The sequence below is a fragment of the Pelodiscus sinensis genome, chromosome 4 (assembly GCF_049634645.1).
Source record: "Pelodiscus sinensis isolate JC-2024 chromosome 4, ASM4963464v1, whole genome shotgun sequence".
Taxonomy (NCBI): domain Eukaryota; kingdom Metazoa; phylum Chordata; order Testudines; family Trionychidae; genus Pelodiscus; species Pelodiscus sinensis.
The window spans coordinates 128,033,136-128,046,182 of NC_134714.1; positions in this window are offsets into that span (position 1 = coordinate 128,033,136).

Below are 13,047 nucleotides of genomic sequence, written 5' to 3' on the forward strand. Positions count from 1 at the left end.
CCATCTCCCACCCCATCCCCCATCAGCTGTGCCCCCGTGCTTCATGCCAGAATGGTACCAGCCTCCCTCCAATTCTCTGGCCCTCACCACACCAAAGGGATTAAAGTCTCTGGAAGCATCTAGTTAGCAGGGAGGAAGAAGGTTGGACCTGAGAAGAAACTTCCTAACTGTCTGGATGGTTAAGCACTGGAATAACTTGTTGTGCAGTCTCTGTCAGGGGACTTTTTTGAGAGCAGATTAGACAAACACCTGTCAGAGACACTCTAGAAATGTCTAGAGCATGCGGCTCTTTGCTCAAAGAAATGCAGCTCATAGGGCTATGGCTCGTTCGGAGCCGCGTGTCCAGACTGCTCATGGCCATTCTGCCAGGCTGAAGCAATGACTCTGAGATATGAGTCTCTCCCTTATTGTTTTTGAGCCTCTCATCTTTGCAGTCTGGGACAGACCTGAATTTTTAGAACTATAAAAAAGCCATCATCTTCATAAGTAAAAAAACCCAAAAAAACGAGGAAACCATACCAGAGATCAACAAATTGGAGTGAAAGAGGCACTTCAAATTGTGTTAATTTACTTCTCAGTTCCGTTTAATTTTAAAAAAAACCCAGGACCTAGTAGGGCAGTAGTGTTAAATTTAAAATACATGGTGGGGATGCTTATTTTTAGTGTGAGAATATTACTGTATTTTCAAAGGGTTGGGTTTTTTTAATTTGATTTTTGTTCCTTGCCAAGTTTTCTGAACAGCAATAGACTGGCCATGAATTTAAGTGACTAGAGACTTTTTTTATTGGTTTTTAGTAAATGGTCTGTTAATATTTGTTGTCTATTACTAATTTTCATTGCCTATTGTATACGTTTAAATCTGTACCTTACTGCTGAATGTGAGCCAATCAGTAAATCATTAACTGGTCATTAGTAGCCAATCAGCGGACTAGATATCTATCTGTCAAGTATTGTACAACAGAACCAAAATGTCCTATAATGTTATTTTTATCACTCTATTTTGTATACTATATCTATCTGTCTATCTATCTATCTATCGATCGATCGATAGATATTAATTTGTATATACTTATATATCTAATACGTTGCTCTTTGCATTCTATCCACAGCTATTTTGGCTCAGTTTCTAACTGGTTGGCCACCCCTGCACTAGATAATACTTAGTCCTGCAGGGGCCTGAACTAGGGGTGGCCTTTTTAGGTCCCCTCCCGTTGTACAGACCTTTCTATGATCTCACAAGGAGTCCTGCAGTGGGACAGACGCCTGCTTGAGCACTGAACAGGGGAAGACACTCACACACCTGCCCACGCGCCTCCATACCCAATATCACATGCACACACACTGAGGGACACACACACAATGCCCCAGACACACAGAGAGTCCACACACGAATGCCCTTCTTTGCTTGTGCAAAAGACCTGCCAGTCCCTTCCCCTCTCCCTCCAGCATGCCCACCACTGTGCTGTCTAGGCACCATCTACAAAAAGAATAAGAAAAAAAATCCCTGCATAGCACCATACACCCTCCCACCAAAACAAACAAACCAACTCGATCCTAACTGCAGGCACTGGATTGGAATTAGCAACACAGATCACACAAAGCAGGCTCTGAGCTCTACCGAATCTCTTAGGGTACGTCTACACGGCAGAGCTATTTTGGGATATCGGAAGTATCCCAAAGTAGCTATTCCGCATCTATTAAAGCAGCCCGTTATTTTGAAATAGATTTCAAAATAACGAGCAGCTTATTCTGACGTCCTGGTAACCCTCGGCATTTCAGAAAAGCAAGTTATTTCAAAGTTTGGTGCTGTGCAGACAGCGCCAAATTACAAATTAAGCTATTTCAAAATACAGTTACAATAAGCTACGCGATTTGCATAGTTCCCTGTTCTGGTGTCCCTGCGGTTGGGTGGGGACAGCATGCCCTGCCTGCAAACCTACAGGAAAGGGGCCATGGTTCGGGAGGGTTCCCTGTTTGTTTGATTCTTGGCTCAGGGAGCCTCACTGAGTCCGTAGTTGAGGTACCTCTTCCCCAAAAAAGGAATTGGGGCTCAGAGAAGAACACCACCATGGATCAGGTAGCTGGAAGGGCTGACGTCTGGGGAAAACCTATGAGAACAAAATCTGTCTACTGTTTCTAAGCAGCCTGACTCCAAGATCAATCAGATTGCAAATTAATCTCTACTGGGCAGCTGGGGCAGCTGGAATATTTACAGTGAGGACCAAAGCAGATTTTTCTGCCCCGGCAGGGAGACAGGACTAGATTTCCATTGGTCTTTTCCATCGGTAGCTTCTCCGAGGCCTGGTTTAAACTTAACAATTAGACCAAGGTGCACAGGGCAGGGAAACTTTTCACGCCCTGTGCGAGGCAGGTAGGTTGCACTAACACTCAGTGTAATTTTTCCCTGCACTGAGGTACTGCCTCTCAGGCTATTCCTGCACTGCACCGTAGTTCGAAATAAGACACCATTTGAGCTACGCAAATTGCATATCTTATTTCAAAATAGCTTAGTTCATCATTTGGCACTGTTTACATAATACCAAATTTTGAAATAACCCGCTATTCCGAAACATCCCTTACTGCTTGTGGAATGAGGTTTACCGGGACGTCGAAAGACCAAGCCCGAAATAACAGGCTTGCTGTTAAGATGCGGGATAGCTATTCTGGGATACTCTGGTATCCCGAAATAGTGTTGCAGTGTAGATGTGGCCTCAGAGAGATATATTAACTACACGGATGGAAAAACCTCTTTCATCAATGTGGAAACCTTCTACCCTCATGGTGCTGTGCGCAGCACCAGACTGGCCACTATATTGGCTTTAGTAGAGATGTTCCCTGACTCAATGGGGAGTTTCTTCCTTTCCTGTTAAACCTGTTTTTCCTTGTCCTTGGCAAAGCTCTTTCCTTCTTTTCCTCAGTAAATAAGTGCAGAAAGTTCTCCTCTCAGGATAATCCCTCCTTCCCCTTCCCATGAATGGCACACTGTAGTTTTAATTCTAGGCAGAAACGCTCTGAGACTGACCTGTTTGCCCATGACTTGGTGGTACCTCTTCATCTTTCCTTCGTTCACCTAGAATGAGTGGAGAAGAATGGAAGCAGGACCTGGTTAGATCCCCAAAACTCAGCCAACGTTGCCCCTTTCTCTGCTTGCTCACCACACCGACGTTACCTTTAATACCTCTGGAACGGCTTTCTGGGGTAGCAGGGGTTAAATTTGGCTTTGGAAACTTTGAGATTTGCTCCCTGGAGCCTCTTTGCTCCCAGAACAATTGGCATGCACAGCACATGCAATTAAAGTTGTTGCCATGTGTTTCCTGGTGGACATGGTACAACAAGGGCGGAGGGACGACTCCTCGGCTGGTTAGGATCCACCTATCCCCTGGTTTCATAAGATTCTAGAATGAGGTGGACGCATTCCATTCCATTTGATTGGTCACCTCCGCAAAAGTCCCTTTAAGTAAGTTTCCAGTGTTGGTCTAGAGATCATGGGCCAGACTCTTCTCTCAGTTGCCTTGCTATAACTCTGGAGAACCTCAATAATGCCAGTCGAGTTAATTCGGATTCCCACTGCTGTCTCTTAGGTCAGAACCAGACTGCCCCACAGCAGTGTAACATGTACCAGACCCTTGTACGTGTAACCCTTCTGCTAGGCTGAGTTAATAGCAGCAAGGGCCGGGTTCACTGCCTAGGGGTCCCCTCCCAACAACATAATGCAACACCGGCTCGAGCCCCCACCCAGTGACCTGGGAAATCTTGCACACACCCCTGGGTGCCTCAAAGAGGCAATTCGTCCCCTCTCACAAGCACAGAGCCTCGATATAGCAGCAAATCTTTAATAACATGAGGTAACTGACATCAGCATTAAATTGGGAAAACACCACAACTAGGATTCATCAACCAAACCATGAGCAAAGACCCACCCCCAGCCAAGAATCACTCAAAGTCCCCAAGAGTCCAACAACCCAAGAGTCTCTTGAGTCCTGCAGCCCAAAAATCACCCAAAGTCCGACACCCCAAAAATCTCTGTCCCGGGTCAGTGCCACTCCAGGGTTCAAAGGTTTACCTGCAGGGTTTTTTACTTCCCAACCTGGGTGAAACGGAGGGGGTAGAGGGTTGATGAACCTTACATGGTCTGCCAAGGGCCCCACTTTTCAGCAGGGTTCTGCTGCTGTCTTCAATGCCAGTCACTCCGCCACACTCCACCTGCTGTCCCCGCGAGCTGCTCCAGCCATCCCACAAACTGCCCTGCTCCACCTCTCCGTCTCGTTCCACTCCACCAGCCACCCACCTGTCATTCCCGCAGCTGTTCCACTGGCCACCTGCCAGTCTTTCCCACCATCCGCTCTGCAGGCCTCCTGCCGCTGCTTCTACCAGCCACCCACCAGTTGTTCCCGCCAGCTGCTCCTCTGGGTCGTTCCCGCAAACTGCTCTGCTAGCAGCTCAGCAATTTAGCTTTAGGCTCCCCACAGCATTCAGGCAACGTCTACACTGGCAGCTTCATCTGGAAGAACAGCCGTTCCTCCGCAAAAACTTGCTGGCTGTCTACACTGCACAAGTGTTCTTCCAGAAGTAAATGTACAGTACAGCGTTGTAAAACAGGGCTTCTTCCAGAAGAGTTATTCCTCTCCCCACAAGGAATAAGCCCTCTTGCGCAAGAGCTCTTCCAGAAGAGGCCAGTGTAGACAGGCAACATGAATTTCTGGCACAAGAAGCCCCTATGGTTAAAATGGCCATTAGAGCTTTCGTGCGGAAGAGAGCATCTACACTGGCATGGATGCTCTTGTGCAAAAGCACACACTAGTGTAGATGCACTCTTGTGGAAGGCAGCATTTAGATTGGCAAGATTTTGCGCAAATACTTTTAACGGAAAAGTTTTTCTGTTAAAAGTATTTGCACAAGAGAGCGTCTACACTGGCATGTGCCTTTGAGCATAAGATTTGCTTTTGCACAAAAGCATCCGTGCCCAGTGTAGACGCTTTCTTGCGCAAGAAAGCTCCGATGGTCATTTTAGCCGTCGGGCTTTCTTGCGCAAGAAATAAACGTGGCTATCTACACTGGTCCTCTTGTGCAAGAATACTTGCACAAGAGGGCTTATCCCTGAGCAGGAGCATCGGAGTATTTGCGCAAGAACCACTGATTTTGTACATTACAAAGTCAGTGTTCTTGCGCAAATACAAGCAGCCAGTGTAGACAGGCGGCAAGATTTTGCGCAAAAGCGGCTGATTTCTTGCACAAGAAGCTGCCAGTGTAGACATAGCCTTCAGTGATTTCAGCTCATAGTAGATGTCAGCTCTTTAGCTCATAGTAAAGGAGCCTCAGTGCTAGTGCACTATTGGCCCAAAGTGAAGTCAGCTCAGCAGCCTGTAACTAGACTCCTAATGGAATCCAGATTAGCTCTGATATTCCACAGTGGGGGAGGGAGGAGGGGCTGCAGTTGGTGTTCCAGACCCTCAGACAGGGCCCCACCACCAGGTACAAAGACCTGTCCCCAGCCTCTCTCAATTTGACTGGGTTTGGAACCCATGCCCCTTGTCTAGCGAGTGCTACTTAGTTGATGGTGAATCCCTCTGTCATAAAACTGTTCCACTGTCCTTGATTCACATAATCAGGGTAACAACACTTTATCCCCCCCTGCCTCAATAACAGGGAGACTGGGGATCCCATAGCGGCCAAAGTGACCATTTGGACTGCTGTGAGCTCATACTAGGCGGGGTTGGTGTTCAGCAAGCCCTCTGTCTGTGAGTCCCGCCGCGGGCGTGTTAGGGCGTGAGCTCCCCACCAGTGAGCCCTCTTTCCGAGTGTCACAGGGACTTCTCCCAGGGTTCTCTACCTCCCTAGTTCGTGGCCCTCCAGGGTCCGTGTACGTTCAGTGCCTGGACGGTTGGACCTTAGGCCCACTGTAATGCATAGTCAATGGGGATGGAGTGGATGTGAAGGCGGAGGGGAAATAGGGGGACCCGGGAGCCCTAAGGGTGCAGGGTGTCTCATCCCCACCTGGCTGACAGGGATCCACCCCGAAGCTCGTCAGCCCACGGGCACCAAAAACGTTCTGCCCCAGGCTGCTTCCTATTCCCCTCCAGTGCAGCGTTTCCCCCGAGTGAATACACGGGGCTTACCGCTCCGGCATCTTCCCTGGCTTCTGCTGCCTTGCTCCATCCTCTCTGGAATCACGGGCCGACCCCCCACTGAGGCACGGCTCAATTCGCCCGGCCTGTCTCTTGGTGGCTTCTGCTCTGTGAGCTGCCTCCCTGTCTTCTCCGCTGGGCCTTTTCAAATGGCCCGCTAATGGCTGCGGGGGTACGTGGCTCCGCCCCCTGGGCATCCTGCCACACTGGGGCACTGTGCACTGGGGATCAGGCTCCGCCCCCACACACTGCATGCCCCCGCCAGTCTCATGGTTGGTGATGGACACTCTCCGGCATCTGCCGGTCCCCCCTTCTTCCCAGCTGACCAGCTGGATTCCCGCAGGTGTCAGCGCATGCCCTGAAGGGTTTGCTGCACTGCAGCTATGTCAGCTGACCGGCTGACATCCCACCGACATCAGCACATGCCCCAGCGGACCCACCGCACCGACCTCCGAACTCCCACCGGGTTCATTGCGGGCCCTAGTGGACCCATCACAGAGTGTTCTAAGGAGGAGGGTGAAAAATTGTTCTTGACCTCTGATGACAGGACAAAAAGCAATGGACATAAATTGCAGCAAGGGATGTTTAGGCTGGACATTAGGAAAAATTTCCTACCTGTCAGGGTGGTTAAGCACTGGAATAAATTGCCTAGGGAGGTTGTAGAATCTCCATTACTGGAGATATTTAAGAACAGGTTGGATAGACATCTATCAGGGATGATCTAGATGGTACTGGGTCCTGCCGTGAGGGCAGGGGACTGGACTCGAAGACCTCTCAAGGTCCCTTCCAGTTCTAGAATTCTATGAGTCTGTGTTATTTGGGCTAGTGCTGAAAGCCTTATTAAAATCAAGATATAGCGTATCTACAGCTTCCCCCCATAGCAAGTGTGCAATGAAATCTCTCTCTCCAAATTAGTTGAAACGTTGCTTTAAGGTATAAACATGGCTGAGGGCTTTCCATCAGAGCCACGACTGCTTGTACCTAACTGTCCCATCCCACAGCCATGGCCTTAGATATACACAGTACGCAGCTGCCTAAGGCACCACTAAATGTGGGGCACCCAGTGTTCCAAATTTAGTGGTGCCCTTTGCAGCAGTGTATTCTGTATATGCCTAAGGATGGTCTTATTTAGAGGGAATGAACAGAACAGGGCAAATTTGAATGACCCACTCTCATCCAGTCCCAGCTTCTGGCAACACACAAGAACCTAAGGACCCTGCACTCCAATCCATGGCAGTGCCTAAAATCTCAAAGTCTAATTATCAGTAAACGTGATACAGTTAAATGCTAGAGCTGCTAAACATTCAAAATAAAGAAGCTCGGATAGAAATGCACATTGGAGATTCCAAAAAAAAAAAAAGCCCACCCTAAACTCTGACTTTCAGTATGTGGGAACAGTTTATACCAGATTTATTTATTTTGTTGTATTTTAGTTCAGTTGTTGAGCACCTGGCTGTGAGAATTGCCCTCCAGGGTTGGAACACTCACATCATGAGCATTTTTACATTGAAGCTAACCACCTGTGATCGGGTGGGAATCATTAAGAAAGGGATAGAGAACAAGACAGGATATCTTATTGCTTCTATATACATCCATGGTATGTCCACATCTTGAATAAGGCATGAAAATGTGGTCACCTCATCCCCCAAAAGATATCTTAGCATTAGAAAAGGTTCAGCAAAGGGAAACAAAAATGATTAGGGAGTTTGGAACAGCTGCCCTATGAGGACAGATTAATAAAACGGGAACTTTTCAGCTTGGAAAAGAGACAACTAAGGTGGGATAGGAGAGAGACCTATAAAATAACAACTGATCTGGAGAAAGTGAAGAAATAAAAGTTATTTAGTCCTTCCCATAACACAAAAACTAGGGGAGTCACTGAATAAAATTAATAGGAAGCAGGTTTAAAACAAACCAAAGGGGCTGTGTCTAGACTGGCCAGTTTTTCCGGAAAATCAGCCGCTTTTCCGGAAAAACTTGCCAGCGGTCTACATTGGCCGCTTGAATTTCCGCAAAAGCACTGACTTCCTACTGTAAGAAATCAGTGCTTCTTGCGGAAATACTATGCTGCTCCCGTTCTGGCAAAAGTCCCTTTTGCGCAAAACTTTTGCGCAAAAGGACCAGTGTAGACAGCTGAGATTTGTTTTGCGCAAAAAAGCCCCGAGTGCGAAAATGGCGACCGGGGCGCTTTTGCACAAAAGCGCGTCTAGATTGGCCACGGATGCTTTTCCGCAAAAAGTGCTTTTGTGGAAAAGCGTCCGTGCCAATCTAGACGCTCTTTTCCGAAAATGTTTTTAACGGAAAACTTTTCCGTTAAAAGCATTTCTGGAAAATCATGCCCGTCTAGACGTAGCCGAGGAAGTATTTCTTCATGCAGTGCACAGTCAACCTGTCGAATTTCCTGCAAGAGGATCTTGTGAAGGCCAGGACTTTACCAGGGTTCGAAAAAGAGCTAGATAAATTCATGGAGGGGAGGTCCCTCAACCGCTATTAGCCAGGATGGACAGGAATGGTGTCTCTAGTCTCTGTCAGAGGCTGGGAATGGGTGACAAGAGAGGGATCACTTGATCATGACCTGTTCTGTACGTTCCCTCTGGGGCACCTGGCATTGGCCACTGTCAGCAGACAGGATACTGAGCTGGATGGACCTTTGGTCTGAGCCAGTCTGGCTGTTCTTATATTCTCAACACTCTACATGGCAGTGGTCCCTGTAAGCTGGGCACGTGCGTGGCCATTCAGAAGAGATTTCGATGCCATGCCGCTGATAAGCAGAGTGTCCGCAGCTAGGGGTTTTGTTTGTTTGTTTCTACTGGTGGTGCACATTCACACCGCTGTCAGTGCACATAACAAAATTTATTCTGCACTGGATGGGAAAAAATCTGCACATAGATGGAAAAGATTAGCAGGAACATCGCTACATGCCCTTTGGTTAAGCATCTTAACATAGGTTAAAATAATTTTGGAAACAGCATAACATGAATATTTGTCATATACAAAACATACATGGTGTGCTATATAATACTGATCCTGTGTGCACTGTTAATATTGTATATGAGACTGACTGGCGCTATAGACCTTCCCAGTTTTCTCTTATCTGGCTCCCCATTTGAAAGACACAAAGGGTTGGTCGCACCAGACCACAACACAAACAGCTGACGGCTCCTGAGTGTATTTCACAAGTTTTGTGTCTCTCAGTCTCCCATGCTGAAACGCTCCCCGTATACATACAAAGCAAGAGTTCATGCAAAGGTTACAGCATTGTTCGACTGTACCCTTTCGGGTTTATTCAAGTTAAAAGAACTAGAAAGGGTTCTAAATATAATGTATTAGTCACCATTCACCACGTTCCTATTTCGATTACATAATGTCTCTTTCTCAAATACATGTTTAGTTCCAGCTACAACACCCTTGATTTAATCAACATATTTTGATTAAACATGACGTGTTTGTTTTCTGGGAGTTAACAACCAAGGAATTTAGATTCCTATTAAAAGCGCTATTTACCAAGTAGCTTAATAAATCCATAGTAAAATTCCATGAACGGCCATTGCAGCATATAGCAATGTATACGTGTAACTACAACTCCACAGTGGTGTTTTCCCCCCATTTTGCCTTTCTCCTGGTTGCAAAGAGTAGTGTGACTTCTAGCTCTGCGCCAGAAAGTGTCACGGGGCTTAGGGTTAATCTGGCCAATGGTTAACTGAGGGCAAGTCTTAGCAAACTCTCACTAAAGCGATGTGCCAGAGAAGTAATATTCCTTCTCGGAACTCTCTAGAAACATTCTGCCTCCATTCTCCTATGTGATTGGGTTCTTCAAATCACAAAGACTTTTAAAGGTGCAATTCTTTGGGTCTGTCTTTCTGGATGTGGGCCACATTTCACTAGGGGTGCAAAGGGAAAGGGGGTTTAGGGCTAACTACAAGGCAAACTGAGGCAGACGCCTCAGGTGCCAGACGGTGGGGGGGTGCCATTAGGACCCAGAGAATTGAGACCTTTCAAAGTTTTGGCCCAAGCGAGGAGGCATGGTGGCGTCATTTGAGCTCCCCACCTCAGGTGCTAAAATGTTGTGGACCAGCTCTGGCTAACTGGCTTGACCTGCCTTCTATTGTTCCTGATTTCTTCAAGAAAATTGTAGGGGCCAGTCTCCTTGACCCTGAGAGGTAGAGGCATGAGGAGCCAGAGCCTGAACAGGTGTAAATCAGTGAGATCAATGGAACTGTGCCAGCTTATGATAGCTGGGGATCTGGGCTTCTGTTCCTTAAGGCGGCATCCTTTATTTATGCCCCCCCCCACACACAAAAAAACCAAACAAACCAGTAGGCTGTGTCTAGACTGGCAAGTTTTTCCACAAAAGCAGCTGCTTTTGCGGAAAAACTTGCCAGCTGTCCACACTGGCCACTTGAATTTCCGTTAAGAACACTGACTTCCTACTGTCTGAAATCAGTGCTTCTTGCGGAAATACTATGCTGCTCCCATTCAGCAAAAAGCTTTTGCGCAAAAGGGCCAGTGTAGACAGCTCAGATTTGTTTTGCGCAAAAAAGCCCCGATGGTGAAAATGGCAATCGGGGCTTTTTTGCGCAAAAGTGCGTCTAGATTGGCACGGACGCTTTTCCGCAAAAGCACTTTTTGCGGAAAAGTGTCCGTGCCAATCTAGATGCTCTTTTCCGCAAATGCTTTTAACGGAAAACTTTTCCGTTAAAAGCATTTGCGGAAAATTGCGCCAGTCTAGACGTAGCCGTAGTGTTTTCCTGCCTCTCTCCCTCCCATTGAGAAGGAACATGTGGTTCTATCCAGGTTCATGATGCATCCAGAACAGGGGTGAGCAATAATTTCTGATGGGGGGGGGGGGCCACGCCAAGATTTTGGTAAGTGGTCAAAGGCCTCACTTTTCTATGGAGGGGATGTGGGGCCAGGGACGGAGGCTGGGTATAGAAGGGGGCTTGGGGTGCAGGAGAAGATGGGGGTCTGAGAAAGTTTGGGTGAAGGAAGGGGTTCACAGCATGCAAAGCTTCTCCCCCGGTGCAGAGAAGCAGATGGAGCAGTCCGCAGGTCTGCAGTGGGGTGGGTTGGCAGGCTGGACTGAAAGGCTGGTGGGCTGGATCTAGCTCCCGGGCTATATCTTGTCCACTACATTCTAGAGTTTTGGACTTGATCCTCAGAACTCTCTTTCTGCACAACATCTGCCCCAGCCAGCTGTGCTGGAGACCTGATGCTCTCATCACACCAACAACCCTGAGAGTTGTGTTGGGCATGAGTCTTGCCCCCGGCCATCTCTAGTCGCTCCTCAGTTTTCTCCCCTAGTTTCCCTAGTGTCCGTGCAATGACTTTCCAATGCCAAAGGCTGCAGTGGTAATTGTAATTGCTGCCTTGTTGTGCACCTAAGGTCAGAGATGCCTCTGGGAGCGGGTCCCATGGTCACAGACTCTCCATATAAATCCTCACGGTGTGGATGCAGCCCCAGAGTCAGCAAGAGAGATGTCACGGTGCTGCATAGGCAGGCTGCTGAACCCTGAGACTCAACAACGCTGGAATAATCTTACGATGTCACCGTCCCAACAGTGAGAATTTGCTGTGGTGGGGGGAGAAATGCGGGCATTCAGAGACAATGGCGAGGATGTCCAAGGAGGTGCCTAGATAGAGAGACTGGCTAGAAAGGAAAGGCCATTTGATGCAGCAACCCAGTTGGAGGCTCTGGAGTGGGAAGTTCTTGCAATATATTGTAGTCTGAGTGAAAGTGGGGAAAGGTAAGTGAAAGAGCCTTTCTGCTATTTCCTTTATATTACAGGGAGAAAAGATCAAAAATAACCTTAAAAAATAACCTCTACCTTCTGCTATGTAGCTAGCTGTCCACAAATATTTTATCATATTTCCTTCCAGCTGCCTTGACCCTGAGCATCGTATTAACGATCCGCACAAAGGAATGGCCAAATGCACAGGCTGCTTTGCACCGTTCTAGCGACACAAGGCAGACACGCTGCTTGCTCTAGCCAATTCGACAAGGCTGACAGATGCTTTGAGTGGCCGGAACTGGGCAAGGCAGCTAGAAAGTAAAGTAAGCCCCCAAGTTAAGAACATCAAAGTTATGAACTGATCGGCCAACCACACGCCTCATTTGGAATCAGAAGTAAATGATCAGGCAACAGCAAACACACACACACATACACACTCACACACACCAAATTCAGTGTGGTGTGGCGTTAAATGTAAATTGCTAGCTAGGCCTCAGGACTCAGACCTGGGCTAATGTTTTAGGCTTTCATGTTACTACATAAACCACTAAAAAAAAAAAATCAAAGGAAAGCGGCATTTTTTCTTCCTTGTGGTAAAGTTTCCAAGCTGTACTAACTCAGTGCTCAGCTGCCAACTTCTGAAAGAACCACCTGAATGTTCTGAACGAACTTTTCCGAGTCACAAACCTCTTCCGTTCCTGAGGTGTTTGTAACTCTGAGGTCCCACGACACCGGCGAATCTAAGCCAAAATGATTGAGTGGGTCAAATCTTGGTGGTAAAAAATGGTCAACAGCAGGAAGACGTTCTCTGCCAATTCGCAAAACCTTTACGAGCAAAGGATTGAGAGAGAAGGCTAGACAGAGACCGTCATCTATTTGCTAACCAATACATCCATATACTGTATATACCACTTCCATTACTGTATGAATCTCGACTTCCGAGAGAAGTGGCTGTGTGTGTTAGACCATCAGTAGGAGCATCCATGTGTTAACAGGGCTGGAAACACAAACAGAGGCTTAAGTCTCCAGACTTGAAGCTTAATAATAATTAACAATAAACTATTTATACCTCAGTGAATAATCCCATTTGAGGATTGGGTGACGTGGAAGACGTAGCAGATATTAACAGCTTGCCTACCGCCAGTCAGTTCCTTAGAAATACAGCACTAATCACAATGATCAGACTTGCGACC